Below are 24,096 nucleotides of genomic sequence, written 5' to 3'. Positions count from 1 at the left end.
CCTCACCTGAGGAGCTTTTAAAGCTCTTAATACCAGGCCATACTCCCAGATCTTTAAATCACAACCTCGGGAGGCAGGACCCAGACAGCAGATATTTTAAGCCTCCTCCCCCAAAATGGTTCCAAAGTGTGAATAAACTTGAGAGCCAGTGACTTAAACCATTTTTTAAGGTAATTTAAAAAAAGTAGTTGTATAGTTCTAAGAATAGATTTGCATTTTCTAGGGGCTGAGGTTAGGACACTGTGTCCACCGGGGCAGTAACATGTGGGATTTGGAAACACCCATGAACTCATGTGAACTGAGTAGCGCCTAGGTCTACAAAAGCCTCTGCTGCTATTTTAAGGAAGTGAAAGAGAACTGCAGGGTGTCCTGCTGTAACACAACTCTCATGGGCCCCAGCCTTCCTCTGCTGGCTTTGCCTTTGGTCTGCTTCTGGCCACGTTCCTGCAGTGACCAGAGTCTCATATTTGTCGGGGTGGCTTAAGTTCTCTTCACTTTGTAAAAGTCTTCCAGGCACACTGGTAATTTCAGACCACCAAGGTAATTTGAAAAAAAGACGTGTCTTGTGGAGTTTGTCCAGCCTGTGGAAACGTAGATTAAAACTGAGGCCCGGGCTGTTGCGACTCCTGCCAGAGCTGGGGACCGTGCCAGAGTCTGCGGTGTCGATGCCATCTGCGGCCCACAGGGATTTTAATCAGCTGAACTGAGCAACCAGTCCCGGGAGGCCCAGGCAAGGCAACAACCTAGCACTACAGCCAAAGGGGATTCAGGCCATACGCTGGGGGAAGGTGTTGGACTGAGTCTCCAGGGCCCAGTCCTGCCCTGATTCTAGAATCCATTCCTGTGGTCTGAGGTGCCAAAGCTTTTCTCCGGTCTGTGGAACCCCGCCTTGGGGCTGAGCATAGGGAAGTGCTTCTTGTCCTTAGCTGTTCACAAGACCCAGAGCAAGTGTCTTTGGTTGGGGCTGACCACTAGGGGGACCTCCACCCCAGGTCGCGGGGTTCAAGCGCGGCCAGACTCTACGGTGACTCCGAGCCTTCCAAACGGGTTGTTCAGAGACCGAGCCAGCCTCAATTTGGACTGCATCGCACGGGTCCGGGGAGTCCGAACACCCAATGGGTTGCTGCTCTGAGTGCGCCTCTAATCGGTCTTTCTGTGGCTTCTCTCTCTTTGCAATTCTCGATACAAATTGCTTTTCTGCTTCCTCGTTTTCATTTCCTACGGCCGGGGAATGATGCTGAAAGGCTGGAGAAGCCCAGGGGACTGGCAGCACTAGCGCCGGGACCCGCCCGTCGGTCTCCCCGGGGCCGGAAGGGTGCAGGGTGGGGAGGTGACAGGAGCGGGGCGGGGCTCCCTGGGGGCGTGGTCTCCGGGAGGCGCGGCTTGTGGGCTCTGAACGCGTTCCAGGGGGTGGGGCCGCGGCTGGGCGGACGGGGCGAAGGCAGGTTCGAAGGGGCGGGGTTGACGAGGCGTGTCTCGGAGAAGAGGGAACCGGTGGCAGACGGGTCCCTGCGGGTCGCCGCGCTGCCCGAGAGGGAAGGGGAGTTGAGGGGCGGTCCCAGGAGAAGGAGGGCGGGAGCAAGCTTGGGCTCCGGGACGAGCCTCCCGTGGGTCCCGCCCCCGTCACGTGGGCTCCAGACCCGGCCGCTGTCGCTCAGTCCGCCGGTTGGTCGGTCAGTTGGTCGGTGGGTCAGTGGCCTGCAGCTCGTTTCCCGGCTCTCATGTTCGGAGGTGGGAGGGACACGGGAGCGTCCCGCGCACCTGAGCCGCCCGGAGAGGAGCCCCGCACCCAGGTCAGTGGGCTCTCCCCACGCCCCAGGTCCCCTGCGCGTTCCGGACCGGGAGCCCCCGCGGGTGCATTGCCTGGGGAACCGAAAGCCCCCAGATTCAAGAACCACCCGAGGAGTGGGGGTCAGTGCCAGCAAGGGCCCCAGAGCGTGTCCCAGGCGCAAGGACAGGGACCCTCTTCCTCTTCTCTGGCCAGAAGACTGGGAGAAGGGTATAACTCCCGTGGGATTTGCGCCGAATTTCCACCCAACCCTGCCCAGGACCTACGGACAATCCGCGCGCCCCTGCAGGTGCCAGCATGGCCCTGGAGATGCGCAGGATGGTCAGTCACCTCAGTTCTGTGCGGCATGTCACCGAAGCACCCGCGTAGTCTAGAGAGCCCACGGTGGTCGGGCGGTTTAGGGTCTGTTTGACCAAACATCTCTGTTCGGGTGTGCTCAGAAGCAACGCCTTGACTGAGACCAACTCTGTAATTGCGAAAATGCAACATGCCTATCAAAATCTCAAGCCACTGCGTCCCAGTAGACTGCCAAACGGGGAAGGTTCTACTTGAAAGTGGGCTCCTCCTCTCCCTCATGACATCCCAACTCCAGACCTGCAGTTTTTCTTCAAATGAAGATAAGATTATATATTGAAAAGGTAGAATTTCCAAAGTTTGCAGAGGATTGAAACAGGCATTCTAGCTAGTCTTTAATCCTCTTAAAAAACAGACCGAGGGTATTGTATTTTTACTTTTAGAGCAGCTGGTTATGTCGTATAGATCCGTCCCCCTTGCCATATTTCTAGGTCTACTTCCTATCTTCCTCTTCATCTGTCCCTTTCCTTTCCCAGTTCCTTAATTGATTATAATACAAATCTGAAGTGTTTCCGAAGTTTATGTTGCATTTTGTGAAGTTAAATGCCCAACTAAAGAAAGGTAGTTGGCTGTGCACAAAATTCATCTTCAATATGTTCAGTCTTTGATTATTATTTGAATATAGAAAACACAAAATATTATTTAATTAAGAGATTGTTTCTCTTTAGGGCTTGAGAGGCAGCCCATTAGTATTCTGCTTAAATTCATATTTAAACGACCTTGAAGTGGGAAATAAGAGAGATTAATGAATTTCTTACTTATTGCATTCATCCATGATTTTATCAATACATTTATTATTATTATTCTTACTTAGAGATTTGATGATGTGCCAGCTATTAGCTTATTGCTACTGAGTAGACAAACTGAGAATCATGATCTCCACTGGGGTAGCGACGGCAGGTGTGCTGGCTTTAAGACTGAGCAGAATGGGATAAATGCCACGAGAGAGGGAAGAACAAAGAGTTGTGGGAATTCCTTTTTTTTTTTTTAAGATTTTATTTACTTGAGAGAGAGAACGAGAATGGGGGGGCAGCAGAGGGAGAGGGAGAAGCAGGCTCCCCACTGAGCATGGAGCCCAATATGGGACTCGATCCCAATCATGACCTGAGCCAAAGGCAGATGCTTAACCAACTGAGCCATTAGGCGCCCCGGGAATTCCTGTCTTTCATCTGAGCAGGGAAGATCTGGGAAAATTTCAAGAAGCAGATGACTTGCATGATGGATCTCAGAGGATTTCTCCTGGGTGTCTCCAGGCAGAGGTGGGTAGAGCGTGGCCTGGGCTCAGAGCTGTGTAGGCAGGCAAGCACCAGCTAACCGTGAGAAGTGGCAAGTGGTCCAACTGGGTTCCCAGGGCAGGTGCTAGACAGTAAAGTTGGTGACAAGGATGAAGCATGGCCCCAGTTGGAAAGCATGGGAGCCAATGACAGGTTTTAAGCAAGGGACTGACTGATGGTTCAGTGAGCTTCTCAAAGTCCGGGACCTTGGCCCTTGACCATCCCAACCCCTGGCCTGATACAGAGAAAATCCAGTAAATATTTGTGGAATGAATGATCAGGCAACACCATAGAGCTGAGCTTCTCAACCTTTAACAAGCTTAAGAATCACGAGGTGGGTCTTGTTCAAATGCAGATTCTGATTCCTGGGTCAGCGGTGGGATCTGACCTGGATTTCTAACAAGTTCTAGGGTGGTGCCCTTCACTATCTCTGGCAAGGATTAAGGGCCATAGTTTGCAAACCTGGGGAGCTTTTAAACTATTTGGAATGAAGTGGGTCTGGGATGGTGTTCCAGGTTCCCCCAGGTGATTCTGAGGAAGGCCAAGGTGGGACCTGCTCAAGCCTACTGTGGCAGGGCTGTGGGAAGGAGTGAGCTGAGGGGTCAGACACTGGGGCGGAGGGGCCCATTAGGACAGTGAAGGCCAATCAGGGTAGAAGTGGGGATGCCTTATATTGGGCCTGAAAGAGTGGGACAGGTAGGAGAGACTCTAGAGATCGAATCTATGGGCCAGGGGTTCAGGGAGTGCTGGTATCTGTCTTTAGACTGGATAGCTTCCAGAGTGAGGAGGGGGAAACGATTCTGAGAGAATTCAGCTTTGGAGAGGAATGGCATGCCCTTCAGGCTGGAACATTTGATGTAAAATTTGGAAGTTGGTTTTGACGTAGCCATTGAAAAAAAATTTTTTTCCTGAAATACAAATCTGTTCATGATGCTTCCCTGCTGTAAATGCTCTGGTGAATCCCCTCTTGTAAAATACGAGAAGGAAAAGCTAATATGAATGCAACTAATGAGACATCTAAACATTTATTGAATTCCCAGACTGCACCCCCATTCAAGAAGTGACCCTCGGGGGGTGGGGTGACGTTGTTACCACTTGGTGTGGGCACAACTAGACTGCAACTTTTGGCAGCTTTGTGTGGTCCTGAGTCACTGTTTTTCCTGCTTCCTCCTTAGAGCAGTTCCACTTTATGTTTCCTGGCATCATCGGTTTCAGTACTTGATGGCACCTCTGGGTCTCTGTTTTCCAAGAATCCACAGGTGGCCTCAGAAGGGTGGGCTGTATCCCTTCTAGACTCTGAAAGCCGGGTCTTATTCGCCCTTGGGGATCTTCACGACATCCATTCTTATCTCTGATATGCTCAGTAAATAATCTAGGGGATGCTGTCCTAGGGCAATGTGTTCAGCTTCAGACCCAGATCTCCTCACAGCCTTGCGATTTTCCAGGGCGCTGCTAACTCTCAGCTTTGTCTTCAGGAAATGTATGACTTCTACTTAGTGCTCCTAGGTAATTCTTACTTTGGGACTCCTCTCTAATTCTTGCTTTCATTTCCTCTGTCTGTCACATCCACATTTATGCACACAGAGAGCTGACCCTTCCTTCTGCACCATGCTCTTAATCACCATGTTCCGTGTGGTGCAGACATCTTGGCCCTGTAATAGATCTGTGGATGGAAGGTCTACACAAGATGGGATAGGATTGCCTCCTTGATAGGATAAAGTATAGCATCCTTCTTTGGCACTGAAGGCCCTGCAAAGCCTGGCAGTAACATAGCTCACAGCTGCATCTCCACTGTTCCCCAGACTGAGTAGCTCACCAGTTTCTATCTTAATGTGCTTCTCTGTCTTTGCATGCACAATGTGCTCTTCCTGGAAAGCTCTTTCGTCCGCTCTGCGAGATGAATGAACTCTTATTAGGATGCAGATCAGACCCCTTGAAACCCTCTCCTCCTCCTACCTCTAAGTCACTTTGACCCTTCTCTCTGGCATATATATATATATATATATATATCATCGAATAGAGAACTCAGCTATGGTACTTAGGCACTTTATTTGCATGTCTCTGTCCACACCTGCTCCAGACCCTGAGCCGCTCCAGGCCTGCATCAGCCTTTGGGCGCAGCCCTACGCTTAGCAGATGTGCAGGAAAGAGTTGGTGGTAAACATGGGCCCTGAGCTGGCTGGTTTTGCAGTGTTTGTCCCAGTAAAGGGGGAAAGAGGTAGGCTATTTTGCACCAGAGATGAGGGAAGAAACAAGAACAGAACCTGAAAGACTGGGACAAGCCCAATGAGGAGTGGCCCACATGGCTAGAGTCAGAGGGTGGGGTGGGGAGGGGACACGGGGAGAGGTGAGACTGGAGTCTTAGGCTGGGGCGAGGCCGTGGGAGGCCTTGAACACTGTGGCTAAGGAATTGAAATTTTATTCCCATGACATTGAAGGTCTTTCAGTGTGGAAGAGACATGGTGAAATCTCTGCTTTCAGGATGATCCAGGGCTGGGAAGGGCAGGTTGGAGGGACAGGGAGCAACCTCCTGTGAGAATATGCTATTGGAATAACCCATCAAAGTAGCTTAGGATGTAAATCAAGGCAGTGGCGGTAGAGATGGAGAGGGAGTGATCCCCTGCAGGATTGGATGACTGACTGGATTTGAGGGAGAGGGAAAGGCAACAAATGGGACACTGACACTTTGTGCTAGTGTGCTGGGAGAAGAATGAGGCCTTGTCAGTAGCATGGGAGCATGCAGGGAAGTGAGGATGGTTGGTTCCTTTTGGAATCAGAAGAGAGCCTTGGGTACTTTCTTGCATCATATATAGAGACACATATCACACACACACACACACACACACACACACACACACGGATGGTGAAGCTACCCAAAGGAACCTATCTAGGGTCACCCGCTGCTGGTGGCAGAACCCAGGCCTCCTGACCCTCTGGCCTGGGGCTCTATCCTTTGGAGCACCGTGAGTTGGCCAGAGAAGAGCTGCCAGAAGGTCCAGATGGAGATTCCATTAGGAATGAAAAATGGGAAAGAGACCAGGTTTGGGGTGAATTCAGTCTGCAGCTAAGACTGGAATCTTACAGGTCAAGGACTCAGAAGGGAAGTGTCTGCTGGTAGCCAATGCCAATGTGGGTGTGAAGGCTCCTGAGTCCTTTCTGTCCTATGGTCTAGCTCTGTGTGGGCTGATGGGAAGCAGGGAGTGCTTTATGGTATGGACACTCACACTTGTTAGTGCTCAGTGTGGGTACATGTATATTAAATGGTTTTTCTGGGCATACAACCACCCCTCTCTCAGTTCTCCAGAAGGATGAAGTCTAAGACCCAAACACTTTTCCCCCCTGGCAAACTTTAGGGACCCATCCAGTCAGTCAGAAGTTGCCTGTGGAGTGGTGGAGTGGCGGGGGGCTGGTGGGGGGCTTCAAGCAGAGGCCTGTGTTTAAGGCCTGTGTCAGGGATCCAGATGGTTGGGGGAGGGCCCTAGCTGTCGGGTAAGGAGAGAGGACCTTATCTAGAATCTGCACTGCTGCCTGGAGACTCAGTGGCCCTGAAGCTGGATTTCCTCTCCTCCTCACCTGTCCCTTGCACACCCTTCTGCCTGGCCGCGCTCCTTCGCCTCCAGCCTCCCAGGGCAGGTCCTGCCTTTGCCCAGGCACAGTGGTCACCTTCGTTTGCTGAGGCAGAGCTGGGCTAATGCATGGGAAACATTTAGATTATTGCCTGGCATGTGGTAATTGCCAAAGGAAAATGAAGACAAGGAATGCTGGGAATCTACTTTGAGGGAAAACTTGTCAAGCCTCATGGCTCTTTTGAACTATGTAGCTGGATCTGGGAAGTGTCTGCCTTATCTTGTTTTGAGTTTTTGTTTTTGTGGCTCTTTATTTATTTATTTATTTATTTATTTTTACTGATATATAAATGTGTGCAGAGCCTGCTCATCCATGGTAAAGAATCAAGGACAGCTAGAGATTGCAGACTTGAGATTTGGGGTGTCCGTGTCTCAGGAATGACTAATGCAGAGGTGAGTGGGTGGAGGGCCTTCTGACAAATCTCCAGGAACAGCTTGTTAACCCAGGTGAGGCTACGGGGAATCGATTGTAGCCTGGCCTCTCCCCCGGCCGGTAGCTGCTGAGCCGGTCCCAGGTGGCTCTGTTGTGGGTACATCTGTTTCCTCCTGGTGATGAGGAGAGGCAGAGGGAAGGCTTGCTCCAAATCCCGGGCTTGCTGTCTGGCTGCCTAGGGTTAGCCAGTGCTCGCTGGTTGCTGGGAGTGTGCTCAGTGCGCAGAGTCAGAACTCCTGCCCTGACTGTCGGGCGAGCACATGAATCCACAGTGACTTGTGTGCCTGGTTGGAATGGACCAGTCACATGTAGCTGGGCCGCTCCGCTGGGCAGGGACCGCTCTGACTGGGAGGGTCACTGCTGTGACTGCACTCGTATCCTGAGAGGTCTTAGCAAATGTCTGCAACCTGCTTCTGGCACAAAAGCCCACAAGACCCTGACGAAAGGAGCTCCTGAGGCCGACAGACCGTCTGTGCGTGTGTGCTCGTGCGTGTGTGTGTGTGTGTGTGCGCGCGGGGGGGGGGGGAGAGGGAGGGAGAGGTAGTTGTGTAGGAGCCAAGAGGCCTGTTGTCGGAATTGGGGAAAAGAGAAGGGCAGAGCTCAGGCCAAACAGCAGTAATGAGCTACCTTTCTTTGCTGCATGCGCACGTGACACCTGCTGTCTCTTCAGGGGCAGCGCTTTCCTTCCCCAGCACAAGGCCTCGTCCCCCCGACTCAGGTTTGGGCATGAATAGCTAGCTGGACACTGCACGGCTTCATGAAGGCACCAAAGGTGCGGGTAGCCTGGGCCCCCAGAAGGCTGCGTCCAGAGGGAGGATGGGGGAGCTTCCCGCTGTGGTGGGTTTCACAAAGGGCTTGTGTCCCGAGATGGGTGATATTATTCCCATCTTATGGGAGGGAAATAGGTGCCAGAGAACTCGATTTTTTTTTTTTTAAGACTCCAAGTATTAGATTTAATTTATTGTCCAAATTGGGATACTTTTGAGAGTGAAAGGAGGCAGACAAATACTGAGCTGGGTGGGGTCCTGGGGTGACAGGACTGTTTTGGGTGTACCAGAAGTGTGGTATCGAACTCCAGATTCAGTAAGCAACCAGAGCAGGTGGGGGGGGCGGGGGGGGAGAGAGGGCTGCAGTCTGGGGAAGGGAGAAGTTAGAACTTGAATTTGGGCAGGAAAGGCAGATTCTATTAATTCAACATTTTACCAAAGCAAAAGAATTGTTCTTGGCTCTGACACCTGACCTTGACGGGATGTCATGAAAAAGTTTTATTACATAATCTCTTCTGTGACCAGCCAAGACATCTGGTTCTTCGACGCAATGCGCTCACCCGGTAACAACAACAGCCATCCTGTGTGTCCGTCTAGGTTTCGCCGTGCCAACTCACTGGAGCTGCACAATGCCTCAGGCAGGGATTATTGTCCTGCTTCTGGAGATGAGGAAACAGACTCCTGGCCACCGCGCCTTCTCCCCTCTCCCCCCCAACATGGCTCAGATGGGGAGGCTTGCTCTAGCGTATGGACTTTGAACCAGACGGCCTCCATTTCAAGTCCACTCTACACGGATTTGCTGTTGCTACTTTGAGCATTAAGTTCCTCATCTGTTCAATGGGAACAATAATAAGCCTATTTCATTTGGTTCCGGTGAAGATTCAATGAGATGATGCACAGAGGGTGTTGATTGTTGATTGTGGTGCTTGGCATATCTGAAGTAGTCAGCAAATGGGATTGTTATCATATGTCCTCTTCTCAGGAAGCCTGGAAAAAAAAAAAGAGTGACTTACATCATCCAGAGGGCTTATTCTGAAATCTCAGGGGGAAGGAGCATTCTCTGGGCCAGGTGTGACATGAAAGGACAGCCACGGTGAAGGTGAAGTGCAAGAGGCAGAAGTGCATGGCAGTGGGAAACAGCCTGGGTTCAGATGGCTGGTCACCAACGTACAGCACAAAGGCAGCAGAGAAAGCTGAGAACCCAAACCAGCTCAATGAGATGTGGCGGGGGGAAGTGCAAAGTCCTGTCCGTAGGCTCCAAAAATCAGTGGTGTGGGTTTCCTACCTGACCATGTGGAAAAGCCCATATAAGTCAGCCTGGTTGCATTAATAGAAGTCCTGGCTTTAGACCTTGCTAGAAGATCATCCCTCTTTTTTCTGCACTGGCCAAGACTGGACACACAGCACTCTGGGAGCAGGTGGAAGAGGGATGCTTAGTGCTACAAAGCTGGAGTCTGTGCCCTGCAAACTTTGAAAGGACCTAAGGACTGACAGGAAGACACTGGGGCTGTGCTTGTGATTTTCAGGTTGGGGAGGGAGCCATCTTGTTCTGTGCTGCTCAGAGGGTAGGGTTGGGGGTCCATGGTGGTGATGGGAGAGGGCATTAAAGAAGAGGCAGATTTCAGTTCAATATAAGAAGTTCTGCATAACTCAAGCTTATCTCAAGGGCAAGGCAGCTGTCTCAGAGCTTGTGTTGAAGTCTACCTGAAGAGGGTGTTGTCCAAGCTGTGTTCACTAGAGAGAAGTTTGCGAAATTGCGGGGGAGGCAGGATTTGCTGAGAGGTCTAACTAAAAATGCGGCAGGATTGTGGAGAAGGTTGGCTTCTGAGGTGGCATAAAGGCAGGAGGCTGGGAAGGGCGGTCCCAAAGCTGTGCAGGAGCTTCTCTGTCCCAAGTCACAGGCTGAAGTCGTGCTCAGTAACAGACTGGGAGAGAGGAAGGGCTCCGAGGAAATGGCTTTGTGGCCTGAAACTCTGAGGCCTGTGATCCCAAAGAAGTGATCATACTCTGTATATTCTCTGCGGAGGCCTGTCGTGGCTCAGCCACCTCACTGGGGCTTGAAGGCTCTTACAGACTCATGCCATCCCTCGAAGATTTCAAGAACGCAGTATCCTGGTATCTGAAGAACCAGGGCCGTGTGGCCTAAGGCCCTGGGCTTGCAGCATCAAAGAGGGGATGGTGGATATAGGAGAGAGCCATCCAGGAAGGCAGTGGGTACGACACTGGGAAGTCTGACTGTCTGTCTGCAGCCTGGGCCACAGAGCCAGCTTCCAGCCCCAAGATTTGCCCGGGAAGGGCTGTGGGCAGCGGGGCCTTACTCAAGTAGGCTGAGGTTTTGGGTGGGGTGCATGGATGGAGGATGGAGAGTGCTGTGGTTAAGCAACGTGGATGCCTGAGGGGCATGCTATCCTGGCCTGGGTGGCAGGGAGGGAGGCCATGGAGGCCCTCAAGTCAGAACCAGCCCACTGGATCTAGGGCAACTCCCCCTTTTAGGAAGAGTAGTAGAGCATAATTCTAAGTGCTCTGGAGCTAGGAGACTCATGACCTCATTTATTATTTCAGTCACTGAATGATTTTTGACCATCCTCTGTGCTGAGGACTGTGATGGCGGGAACCTGAAATGAGTAAGACATGTCCCCTGCTTGGATCGAACATAAGGATTGTACCCCTTCCTCAAAATAGGCAGTACTAACCACAGAGAGAACACGGTGAACATTCAGAGAAGGAAGAGGTTGGGGCACTTGGCTTGCTGAGGAGGTAGCATTTGAGACATGTCTTGAAGGAAACATAGGGACCAGAGACACCCCTTTCTCTGGGTCCAGGGCATTTCTAGCAGAGGGGACAGCGATGGACAAAGAAAGGCATGGGGATGGTAAATTAAAGGGCATATGCAGACAACAGCCAGTGGTTTGGTTTGGCTAGAACCGAGGAGTGGGGTTATATAGGGAACCGGGGATTGGAAGTCATCATTTATTAGTCCCCACAAGGAGGAAAATGACTCAAGAAAAGTGACTTTTCCCAAGGTTCTCCAGCTGGCAAGATCCTGAAATAAGACTTACCTGATCCTCAAACTCATGTTTTTTCCATTCTATCTTGCCACCATGTTGAAAGGTCAGATTATTCAGAGTCTCAAGTTTACCTCGAAGATCAAGCCTTCATGCTGAGGCAGGAAGCCGGTCAGGCTGCGCGTGTCCAATGACATTAACCTGTGAGAAGCACTTGGTGGACGTGGCCAGATTGTTAAGGACACAAAGTCAGCCCCAGAAAATATATGCATACACACAGAGAGATATATTTGGAAGTAAATCTCTAAAATAGTAGGAGGTTGCATAGTTGTTCATGATGTCATAGAAACTGTTAATTCCCGAGCACTATAGGCGATTGCTGATTCCCTGGCTGAATTCCACCCACTCAATAAAGTATATTAGAATGGGGCAAGATAACCTGGAATCTTCTCTTAATTTACACAAAAAGCTTCTTGGCTTTAGTTACTTTGTCATTAGTAACAAGTTGCTTAGAACCCACCTCATCTGTTGGGGACCCCAGAGTGTCGGCAATAAATGGATGTTAAGCAAGATGGTGCTCTGGAGTGGGTCAGAAGGGTGGGGTGAGGGATGGGAGTCAGAAAAGCCTCTGCAGGAACCCAGGTGGGGGTGTGGGTGGAGAGGAGGGGCCAGCACAGCTCAGTAAGCAGGCTGGGAGCCTGCCCGTGCAGGAGTGGGGAGTGGGGGCTGGGTGCTGCGTGAAAGGAGAGCATTGTTTCCACCAAGCATGTTCAGGCTCTGAGCAGGTGGGTGCTGGTGGTGGCTGCCCACTGAAGTTGGGGTTCTACCTTATCTTGTGTGCTGTAGAGCCAGCCAGTCCTTATCGCTGATCAGGTCTGCCTAGAGCCCCACCCCGTGTTCAGCGTGGCTGTGCCCCCAGAGCTCAGAACCCAGATCTGGCCCTGGCAGCTACACCCTGCTTCCTCAGGGTGGACCTGGGGTCCTTTCGGCTGCCCAGTGGGATGCTTCCTCTCGGACCAGAGACAGAGCCGGAGAAGACCACCTTAGGGAGGCTGGGGTGCCGATCGGGTAGTATGTGGGCTGCAGTGAATTGGGTTCACGTGTTAACAGGGGACTGCAGGTGGGACAAAGCTCTCCCTCCGCATCCTGCCTGCGAATCAGGAGCCCTTTGACAACTGTTAAGAGCTGCTCCAGGGTCACAAATCCTGTCCTCAGCTATCATGGTTATGTGTATTTGAAAGAGAATTTTAAATAAATCTAGTGGCAGCCGAATGAGGGATGGCGTTCATGAGAAGGTTTCTGCAGGCTACATGAGACACACATCTTGTTGCATCGCTGTGACCTGCCGCATCACAAGGAACTCCGGGGGCAGTTGCCTGCTTGGCTATAGGTGTCGCGTAAGAGTGGGATGTCCGCTGGGAGCAATTGTGGGGCCTCTCTGGGTCACCAGTACAACTTGACCGTCTTCTGTCCAGGCCACCTCTGAGCTGAAGGGGCCCTCCCAATGCCGGTGCCCAGCGCCAGGGACTTCCTGCTCCACGAATGTGGTCAGGCATGGCCCTTCCTGTCCCCAACCCCTGGAGCCCGGCTTCAGCTTTAGCCTCCATGTTTGGGGTCTCCCAGATTGTCTCCCAGCTCACCAGCTCTCTGCCAGGTGCCTACCCCCACGTGGCGCATGAACAACATAAACCCTGCCTGCTCATTGTCCCTAAGTGGGATGCCTGGGCGCCCCCGCTGGAATGGCTGAGGAAGGCGCCAAGGGGCTGTAAGAGGAAGCACAAGATCGGTAGGAAACTGTTCGGGAAGAGCCAGTGGCCTGGACCTTCCTGTCAGATTCTGCTAGAGAGACACGAAGGCCCGGAGCAGGTGCACTGTGTGTGGAGCCCCAGGGCCTGCCACGTGGGGGGCTGGCTCCAAGGGATTTGGTAACTTCTCAAAGGGAGTCAATGTTATATATATATTTTTTCCCCTCATCCCAGCAATTGGAGCCTGATCAGGGGCCTTGGCTAAATCTGTCTTCTGGAATAGTGCAGTCAGGGCCGTGTTCTCTAAGGGTGAGAGGCAGAGCGTTGCATATTTACCTGGCTGGGCACTGAGCCGGCTGGTTTACTCTGTCCTCTCTCCTAACCCTCTGACCAGCCCAGTGTGAGGCAGGCATAATTATCTTCGTTACATAGTAACCCGAGAGGTTAATATATATTACCCAAGGTCAAAAACTAACCCAGCTGTAAGTAGCAGAGCCAGGATTTAAACCCAAGTCAGTAGGACTGCAAAGCTTGGACTCTTTTCTACTGTCTCCTGCTCCTCTCCTCAGGGGTAAGGAAAGGAGTGCAGGAGTTCAGGGTTCAGAACAGGGGTGGGTCGGGAGGGGGGACTCCTGTCGGTGCTGCCTTCCCCTGCTGCGGCCCCTCTCTACACCTTTCACCCAGAGTCTGAGGCCCTGCTCAGGTATCTCCCATGGGAGAATAGCCCTGCTTTGTGGACAAGAAGTACGGAAGATGGAGAGAGGCCCCCAGGAGCTATTGTAGACGTTCCCACTCCCCTGGGATCAGACCGACAGACGTCTAGGAGCAAGACCTCGTGGGCCCCCAGAGAGGGGAGACCACATGCAGTGTAATTCTCTAGCCAACTTGTCTTTGGTCTGAGGGACTCTGTGTGCAAACGGGGGATTCCTGGATCACTTTTTTTGGGAAAGTCCCTGAATCACTCGGCCTAAGTGCTGTCAGGGGAGGGAAGCAGTCCTGGTGGCAAGTGTCTTGTGATGGGTGAGCTGAGCTCCCCACCCCCACCACCACATCACATGCTGGGGTTGTTGAATTGGGTGGAAGAGAAGACGGCTGGACCCCGGGCGCTTGGCTCCTAAAATGTGGCTTGACAGCTAGCTGGTCAGGTTACAGTGTCGAGAAGGGTTTCCTTCTTGTAGCAACCAGCCTGGCCTTGCTAAATGGCCTCGCTCCCTGGGCATGACCCGACGCAGAGCTGACTTAACAAAGATAAAGGACTGTTAGAGGCTATCCTTACCTGGATGTTGTTTAAGGTCTGAAGATGCAAAGCAAAGTCTTCCTCAGACGGAGAGGGAAGGGAACAGCTCTGGATGAGAACAGAGTCCCACACCTCTGGACAGGAGGCCGCCCCATTGCAGCAGGCTAGTGCAGCCGGGATCAGACTGGGGCATGTACTAGCTCGCTAGGCCTGCCGTAACAAAGCACCACAGACTGGCTGGGTGAAACAACAGAAATTTGTTTTCTCACAGTTCTGGAGGCTAGAAGTCCAAGATCAAGGTGTCAGCAGGGTTGGTTTCTTCTGAGGCCTCTGTCTTTGGCTTGTAAATGGTCACCTCCCTGTGTCCTCACATGGTCTTTCCTCTGTACCCGTCTCTGTCCTTAAAGGATACCAGTCAGATTAGATTAGGGCCCACCCCAGTGACCTCATTTTAACTTAGCTGTCTCTTACAGTGGGCAGCAAACTGGAGGCCAAGAAATTACTTCTAAATACAGTCACATTCTAAGGTCCTGGGTGTTCGACTTCAACACAAAATTTGGGGAGGGGCATACAGTTTGGCCTATAACAGGATATTTCCCAGAACCCTCAGTGAACAAACCTCCATGTCCTGGTGAGGGATGGAGAGGTGCTCACTGCTGGTCCTGCCGAGGAACCAGGATAGGCAGGTAGACTCCAGCCAGCCAGTGTGGAGAAGCTTGACTGGCCTCGTCCAAAGGCTCAGCCCCACAAAGTCCAGACCAAGTTCCCTGGTCGTCTGGGCTCTCTAGCAGCAGTGGGTTCTGTGTGCAGTTGTCATCAGGCTCCCATATGGCCTCAGCCCTCCAGTGAAGACAGAGCTGCTAATACCCTGCTAGTACCTTCCAGCCCAGGCGTGCGGAGGAAGCCCCCTTCTCCTCTGACAGAGGCAGGGGCCAGCCTCTTGTTGCCAGCGCACACAGCCTGACTTCAGGGAAGTTCTTTGGTCTCCTACTGGTCTAAACTTTTTTTTTTTTTTTTTTTAAAGATTTTATTTATTTGACAGAGAGAAAGACAGCCAGAGAGGGAACACAAGCAGGGGCAGTGGGAGAGGGAGAAGCAGGCTTCCTGCTGAGCAGGGAGCCCGATGCGGGGCTCGATCCCAGGCCCCTGGGACCATGACCTGAGCCGAAGGCAGATGCTTAATGACTGAGCCACCCAGGCGCCCCTAAACTTTTTTTTTTTAATGCAAAAGGAAAACTATTGCATTGATTCAAAATTAAACTGTTTAGCTTCTTAACAAGTGTTGAAATGAGGGTTCAAAACACAGAATAAATTCTGATTAATCCAATTAGTATTTATCCCGAGACTGCCAAATCCTGGGGTCTGTGTTCCTCCCCAGGCAGTTTGGGAGATCATAGGAGATAGCTGGCTACAGGCTCAAGTTATGTATGAGGCCTCTGAACATTCTAGATGATAGAGAAAGCTCGCCAATTCAGATGTGGGTTTTTTTTTTTTCTTGTTGCTTAGCATTTGAAAATAATAGAATAAGGAGAAATGCCTGGTTTTATCATCTGTTAGGGGAAGTTACATCCTCCTGTTGTTCCTGTGGAAATAGACTTGCCTTCGTCAGTTGTCTCTTGCTCATGCCAGGGCCGACCATGGCTGGTCCTCCTTCAGCTCTGATTATCAGGCCGCAAAGAGAGGGGCCCCGTGTGGAGAGAGAGAGAGGGGAGAGGCTGCCGTGGACAGTCCCCCACCCTTATTCAGAAAACGGGCCAAGGTCTCTCTCTTTGTCTTGCATGCTCCTTCTCCCTTTGCTCTCCACTCAGCGAGCACACTTAACATTTTGTGTCTGCCAACGTTTCCTGAGTGTCTGCCTGGGTCGGGCTCATTGCTGGGCTCTGAGGATAGAAAGGTGAATAGCACATACTCCTTGCTCTCAAGCATCTTAATTTAGAAGGGGAGACAGACATATCGAGGAATGGTATAACCAGAGCTGTAAGCGAGATGATAAAGGTGAGTACCAAGTATGGCAGAAGCAAAGGGAAGCACCCAACACCTTCAGGCCCGGGGGGTAAGGGTGTCAGGAAAGGCTTCCTTGGGTTGGTGCATGTGGAGAAGGTCTTAGAATTTGTGAGCTTTGAAAGTATAGCTGGAGAAAAGGATCCCAAACAGGAAAGAGAGAGCACAGGGAAATCCTTCTGTATTTAGGGAGTAGGAAGTGGCTCAGGGGGGCTGAACTGAGAACATGGTGAGAAGTGCAGCTGGGAAGAGGACTTGGATGGCCAAGCTGTGGAGTACAGCTTTGTTCCTGAAATAGTGGGGAGCCATGGAGAGTTTGGGAGCAGAGCAGTAATGCCATCGGCTTTACGAAACATATCCTGCCTGCTCTGGGAAAGATGGGTTGAAGGAGAGTCAGCCAGAAGTAGGAAGCCTAGAGGAGGCAGCTTTGGCAATCAGAGGGAGAGATGATGAGGGTCTGAACGAGGGTGGGCTGAGCATTTGGTCACGTGGTAGGACCTTCAGAGAGGCTGAACAGCACTGTGGAAAGGGCGTCGTCTGTGTCACCAGGAATTTAGGTTCAAACCTCAGTTCTGGTTCTGTTGGTCCCCAGCAAGGTAAGGTGGAATCCCGTGCCCCCCTCTGGAAAAGCTCAGATCCCTAAGTGCTAGATTTAAAAGAAACAAACAGCAACAAAAAGCACCTTTATTATAAAAAAATTCAAACATACATAAAAGTAGAAAGGGGGCGCCTGGGTGGCTCAGTCAGTTAAGCTGCTGCCTTCGGCTCAGGTCATGGTCCCAGGGTCCTGGGATCGAGTCCCGCATTGGGCTCCCTGCTCAGCAGGGAGTCTACTTCTCCCTCTCATTCTCCCTCTGTGCTCTCTCTCTCTCTCTCAAATAAATGGATAAAATCTTTAACAACAACAACAAAAAAAGTAGAAGGAACCGTGTAATGAATCAGCTTACTCATCAACCAGCTTCAACAATAAGCCCTTGCTGGTTATATTTCTAGGGGATAATTTCTTTTAAAGACTTATTTATTTATTTATTTGAGAGTGAGAGTGAGCGAGCGAGTGCACACTAGTGGGAGGGGCAGAAGGAGAGAGAGAGAATCTCAGACTCCGTGCTGAGCACAGAGCTTGCATTGGGGCTCGATCTCACCACCCTGAGATCACGACCTGAGCCAAAACCAAGAGTCAGACATTTAACTGACTGTGCCACCCAGGTGCCCTTGTAGGAGATAATTTTTGCAGTGAAGCTTTTTGAAAGTATTCAAGTTAAGGCTACACTGGAATCATTTCTCTGAGTCTATCGTCAGGTTGAGGCACTAAAATGACTTGATGTCCATTTGTTTCCTCCTTGGAGGTGAAATTGTGTGTGCACGCATGTGTGTTCTCTGCTGTGAGAAGGGCAGTGAGGGCCGCTTTCTTTGTGTTCTGGGCTGAGGAAGCACACGGCCAGCAGTTCCTATCAGTGGGTAAGCTTCTGTCTGCCAGGGGGCAGGGGAGGTGTGGACGTCTGGGGAGGGCAGTCGGCAGGGTTGGACACCCTCGTTATCCACTCACTGAAGGATGCCTGTGGCCTGAGGGCCTGATTTGTGCTGACCAAGCTGACAAGGCTAGTCTGTACACCAGAAACCAATGGACTCATTTACTTTGGCGGGCATCGTCCACTGGCCACAGCACAAATACCTGTCCTCCCAGACCGCCCTCCTGGAGTTTCCCGAAGATGGATTACGGGGTCTCCTGCAGGTTGCTGGGGAGCCGGGCTCCCAGAGAGAGGGCACCGGGTGGATGCTAGGGGTGTCCCCCCAAGCTGCTGCGGGCCTTCAGCTGGTGTGCCAGTCACCAGTGTGCCCTACAGACCGACACTGACCAGTCCTACGGCCACTGCCACTTCGTCCTTCACTGAGAGTGGCCCAGGTTGGTGGGCGTTTGGTAATTGTTTGTACTACGTAAATGCCCTCTGGGTTTGGCACCAATTGAAAAATAAGACCAGGAGTCAGACGGACGGAGACTAAGATAACAGCTTTGGGGCTCATAAAGGTGTTGAGAGAGTGTGGCCAGTAGAATTCCCAGTGTATCCCTTTCCCCAGTTAGCATATCCACCTGGGTCAGAGACCTAGATGACTGCCTCTTGCTGGGGACAGGCCACTTCCCTGTGGCGAGGCGGCTCTGGAAAAAGAGTGGGAAGGGTGGGGCTGAGCCACAGGTGCTGGCTTCCTTCCCCCATTCCCTCAGTCAGATACTTAGCTGCCCCCCAGGAGGTGAGGTCCAAGAAAGAGAATGTCAGCCCCTATTGGATATCTCCATGGCAACATGAAACAACTCAAATGGAGGTGTAAGCATGGTTTTGGGCCAACAGAGGTGCTCTTGGACAGGTAGGGGTGGGGATGCTGTCTTGGAGAAAGGAGAGTCGCCTTGAAGAATGAGTTTTGATGGACAGAGACTGGAGAAGGGAATTTAGCTTGAGGGACAGCATGAAAAAGGCACAGCACAAGGGGAATGCTCTCCTATGGCTGGACTATCAAGAAGTCAGAAGAATGCAGTTGGAAGTGGCCAGACTCAGTGAGGAAGGGCTGCAGAGTGGTAAGAACTTGACCTTGGAGTCAACTGCCTGGGGTCAAACCCATCTCCACTGCTTCCAGGACGTGGGATTTGACCAATCATTTAACCTCTGCAAGCTTCAGGTTCCTTGTCTGTAAAATTTGGACAACAACAGTTATGGATATTGAGGTATGAGACACCTAGAAATGCTTAGCTCAGGGCAGAATGAATGTTTAAAAAATGGCTGCCATTATCATTACCATCATGTGTCCAGGAGAGTTTGGGGTCAGCTAACGGATAGCCTTAGATGCCTGACTCATGGGTTTGGACTGCTGTGGGAGAGGCCAGCTACGGCTCAGATAAGAGGAGGCCTTCCAAGGCCAAGCTTCTGATACCTGGGTACCGGCTGTGTGGCTGCGGGGGGAGGGGGCAGACGGCGCTGCCTGCCCGGGGCAATCCACAGGCACCTGTCTGCTATGGGAGGGCTGGGGAGGGTCACGGGGGAATGCAGGGCGTGCAGGTCAAGCAGGCCAGGAGCTGCTCATAGAGACCAGGACCATGCTGAGAGTTTCAGATCATGCTGGACCTCGGAGGCTGCTCAGAAATGGCCAGAAAGCTGATGAGCATTTGGATACTTTGGTCTGGAGCTTACAAAAGTAGGCTAGTGTTGTGAGTGGTGAACATGGAGATGAAATATGGATTGTCCAGGGAGCAGAAAAACAGGAAGAGAGCTGAGCACGGAATCTGCCCAGAGGCAGTGAGTGGAGGCTGAGACATAGGACATTTAGTGAAGGGGGAGGACCTGGAGGAACCCAGAGAGCTTTTGTCCCCAAGGCCCAAGGAGGAGAGTACTAGAGGAGTTTGGGTGTGGATGAGACGCCAAGGAAAGCAATCCTCTGCTGCCTCTCACAGGAGTAAAAACGTGCATAGCTTCAGGGGGAGGAGCACAGCAGGGCCCAGAGGTGATCTCGTGGCAGCAGGTACCAGAGAGAGCAGGAGGTGAGGGCTTTGGCAGTGAAGCCGAGGAGAAGCACGAGATGGTAGCCGAAGGAAGTGTTTTCAGAGAGCAGAGGCTTTAATATTTGTGTGGGTCAGGAGGAAGGAGTGGAAGAGGGGAGAGAGCCGATTCAGCTTTGAGAGAGAACCACGCAGAGGCTGGGCCTCGGTGGGGATAGATTAGGGGAAGTCTGAGGAGGAGAGAAGGGGAAGTGAGGGATTCTGTTTCTCACCAGTGAAAGATGTGGTAGTGCGCTGAGGAGAGTCAGGTAGGAAGGACGCACCAGATTAAAGATCTGGGTGCACGAGGGTCTGGAGAAGCGGAGGTATGTGAACTTGGCTCCCCAGGCAGGGGGAGTTGGGGCGAGTCGTGATCCAGAGGTGCCTGTGAGCTGGGGAGGTGGCTGGAGGGAGGTCGGCGGGTATCAGGGGATGGTCCTGTGTGCTGACTGCTGACATGCAGCAGGGCTGACAGGGCCTGCCGTAGAGGGGGCCCCATCCTGCTGTCCAGAACGAGGGGGTGCTGGAAGGGGAAATGGAGTCAGAGCAGGGTGTGGGAGGGTTCCTGAGGGGGGCAGTGGAGGGGACGGGCTGCCATGGCCTGGTTCTTCTCAGGGAGAAGGTCCTTGCATCCTGCTGCATTATTGCTGGAAAAGGGTGGGAGGTTTCCAGGTAGTGACTCCCATTGCCTGATGGGTAAAGGCCAAGTTCTAGGAGGGGTGAGGTGAGCGGAGAGACCCCTCATAAACTGGTCCTAGCCTCATTTGCTCTCACTCTTTCCCGGTTCTCTGGTCACGCCTAGTTATACGCATACATGAGTGCATGCACGGGCACACACACCGCCCCCCAGCATACCTTAGGATATGTACACTCCTTACTCCTTTTGCATTTCTGCATGCTGCCTCTCTGAAGCTTTCTGGGGTCGCCCACACCACACTGTCACTCCTTCCTCCCACTGCCTTGCCCTCTCCCGGGAGTGCACTGGGTGCTGTGTTGTTGGGCGCGTGTGTCTTTCTGGGATCACCGGGACCTCTATGGCACCAGGCGTCCACCAGCTACCCTTTGACCATTCATCCGCTTGAGTGAGTGGGTGTCAGACCGAGCCTTACTGTCCGTAACATGACGGGCAAATGGTCGATTTGTGAAGCTCAGCTTCTCTTTGCAAGTAACCTCCATGTGAGGTTTTACATGTGACTTGCCTGTTGAGCTAGTGAAGTTGTCAAGTTGACATTAGCACTGAATTGCCATCTGAACTTAATTTTTTTTTTTTTTTTTTTTTTTTTATTTGAGAGAGAGAGTGAGAGAGAGAGAGAGCACAAGAGGGGGGAGTGGGAGAGGGAGAAGCAGACTCCCTGCCGAGCAGGGAGCCCGATGCGGGACTCGATCCCGGGACTCCAGGATCATGACCTGAGCCGAAGGCAGTCGCTTAACCAACTGAGCCACCCAGGCGCCCCATCTGAACTTAATTTTAGAGACGATGAGAATTTCAGGGAAATGATGTTTTTCTTCTCACAAAGGAGTACCACGATGACTTTAAAATTAAACCATTAATTTACGCATTTCTGAAGTCGAAGTTGGTAAAAGCCAAAGTTTGTTGGCTCTGCCTTATGGATCCCATATAGAGGCCCCGTTCTACAAGCAACCTTCACATTCTAATTGACATGGATGAGAGATGGAGGAGTTTGGGCCCTTGGTAGATCAGTAACATTCATTAATTTCCTCTTAGCATCTACTACAGGGTTTTACAGATAATGGGGAGCAAGTAGTATTTGTTAAATGGATAAACAAATCTAAAAGTATATATATTGATTTTTATGGGTCATGCATTTTTTATGACAGTTGTTTTCTCTTCTGTGTTGTCTTTTTTTTGAGTAAAATACGATCTTGTAACAGAGTTGAGGGGGCTCAGGGCAGTGCACAGAGTCCCCATGAGGATACTGTATGTAGGGCAGAAGGTTGTCGTCCCTTGTCCCCAGTGTTCTGAGCCCTGTTCAGACATGGAGACCAGCATCCCGTATCCCAGCCTTCACTGTTCTGAGCAAATCTGCAGGGGAAGGCAGTGTGGTGGGGAGAGCAAGCAGGGACTTAGGTGACAGACAGACTGGACTCCATGGAAGGACTGTCAGCAACCATGTGACCTCAGGCAGTGTTAATCTTTGTATCTTGGTTGCCTCTTTTGTAAAATGGGGCTGATAATGATAATCTATCCATCGCAGGATGGCCAGGAAGCTTAAATGAGGGAATGAGGACAAAGCATTTTCACAGGAGCTGCTGCTTCTGTAGGCCCGGGGAAACCCCCTGTGAACCTCTGGAGCAGGCAGCTTTTGCCCACAGGTGGAGACTGCAGGGCGCCAGGTGGCATGCCATCATTTGCTGGCTCGTGGATGGTGGGGGCCATGGGGCAGGCAGCGAGGTCTTCGAGCGTGTGAGGTGTTGTGGCTGAGGCGCGGTCCTTCACGTCCCACCTGGAAGGGGACACTCATTTATGTCTACTCCTCAGACTTGCTATTTCTGAGACTCTCAGAAGGAAGGGAAAGAACCTTCCATCCCAAGTTCTCTAAGTGGCTGCAGTGAGCCCCCACCGCAGTGAAGACACAGATGGACTTGTTGTAAGCACATGGTAAGAGGCACCTTGATGGGGGGCTTGGTGATGCTCTGTCCGCTGGACACTGTCTGGCTCACCAGCTCCCTCTTCCCAAAGGCACAGATTCTGGCCTGCCTGCCCCACCCCTTGATCCCTCTCCTCACTGGAGTACCTGACTTGCTTGTCTTCTGAGATCTGCCCCAACCTTTCCTCAGCAGGCCTGAGTTGAGGCCCGTGGCCCTGGTCACTGAGATTGCCATGGCCTCTTCACTACAGTAAGCCCTTGAATTGGGGAAAAGGACCAGCTGGGAGGCAGAATGTCAAGAGCAGAAATGGGAGGTGAGAACAGTCAGAGGAAGGGGAAGCAAGTGTTTAAAAATATTAAGCAAAGACCTGGATGGGAACCCAACATCAGCTCTTCGGTGTTCTGAAGCCCAGAAGGTCCGATGTGCTGTTTGGGTGTGAGCCATGACAACCTCACGCTCGCTCACACCCGTTTCCTGGCCAGACCCCGTGCTCCTCCTTGTGGGCTGGACCCGTGGTGTCTCATGCTCATGTCTTTGGGGGTGGTGTTTCTCTTAAGAAGCTTGCCATTCTGAGCAGGAGGGAGGATGTTGGCCCTGCTCCTGAGTCTGGGAGACAGCTGAGCTGGGAGGAAGTCCGGCCTCACGGCACCCAGAGCTGAGGTGTCTGCACCTGATGCTATCCGTTGCATTCCTCTGAGGAGGGTGTTGAGCTGTGTGACCGAGTCCCCTGCTATGGTTGCATGTTGGTGGGAGAACTATTTGGGGTCGTGGAGCCTTGTCTGCAGGGCTGCGGTTTGGGGAGAAGGGCTTGAGCCCTTTGGGTAAGAGCTTAAGTGGAAGCATCTGGGTTTGGATGTGCCAGAGGAGCCCAGTGATGGAGCGGCGACATGTGACAGGACTTGGGCTAGGGTTTCAATGGAAGGGCCAGAAAGAAAAAGGACTCCTTCCAGCGGGTTGCATGGAGCTGGGCTCCAGCACGAACATTCTTAGGGATCTTTAGGGACTCGCCCAGCAGGGAGGGGCGGGGAATGCCCAGCGCACACAGCTCACTAAACTGGCACCGCGGGGAAGAAAGACGCTAAGCAAGAAATCCTGCCTTCGTCCCCCGCTGGGCCCGGCACCGTGCCTAGGCTTCGGGCCCTTCGGGCAGTTCCGGCCCGTCCCAGCCCCCCAGCCTCAGCTTCACTGGCCGACCAAACCGAGCAGCCTGACCTGGGGTGTCTCCGTGGGAATGAGAAGCCTGTGTGTGGACAATACCTTTACAGCCGAAAGCGTCAAACGGATGTTTGTTATCAGAAGTGACCTCAAGGTCAGTGGCTTTTTCACCTTCGGAGGCTTTCTTGTCTCCTGTGCGGTTTTTCTGAGGCTACGTAAGCTTCTGTTCGGGAGAAGAAGAAATCCAGGCTCCACCTCTTCGCTTTGATCAGACTCAGATAGTCACTAAAGGCCTCTTTCTCAGCCCCCGGCCCCCTGTCCTGCTCCCACTGCTCCATGTTCTGATATCCCCTCCTGTGTCCCGACAGAAAGCCAGCGTCCGTGGCCTGTCCTTCAGTCCTGCCACAGAGACGGGGTCTGTGGGCCCCGCCGTTGCCCTGAGGCCACATGGGCTGCTTTTCCTCCCCATCAGGCCCTTCCCTTTGGGGACAGAGGCCTCCAGACTGGACAGGGCCTCCGAGGGCTGCTCAGAGCCCCTGCCACCCACGGGAGCCTCTCAATTTCCCGTTTAGACCAG

At 52.2% G+C, this 24,096-nt stretch overlaps 1 protein-coding gene across 4 annotated transcripts in view; it reads left to right on the top strand.

Annotated features, from left to right (window-relative positions):
- Positions 1–1,663: 1,663 nt before the first annotated feature.
- The window catches only part of PPFIBP2 (PPFIB scaffold protein 2), a 160,909-nt gene continuing 138,476 nt past the window's right edge, over positions 1,664–24,096 (top strand). For 2 of the 4 annotated variants that reach the window (XM_078058441.1, XM_078058439.1), the window contains exon 1: positions 1,664–1,793. The gene's annotated coding sequence lies outside the window, so the exon portion shown is untranslated. The remainder of the gene's footprint in view (positions 1,794–24,096) is intronic. The other 2 variants (XM_078058442.1, XM_078058440.1) reach the window with 2 other exon arrangements.

Source organism: Halichoerus grypus, chromosome 11, assembly GCF_964656455.1.
Source record: "Halichoerus grypus chromosome 11, mHalGry1.hap1.1, whole genome shotgun sequence".
NCBI classification, from domain to species: Eukaryota; Metazoa; Chordata; class Mammalia; order Carnivora; family Phocidae; genus Halichoerus; species Halichoerus grypus.
This window is presented reverse-complemented; position numbering and strand designations above follow the sequence as displayed.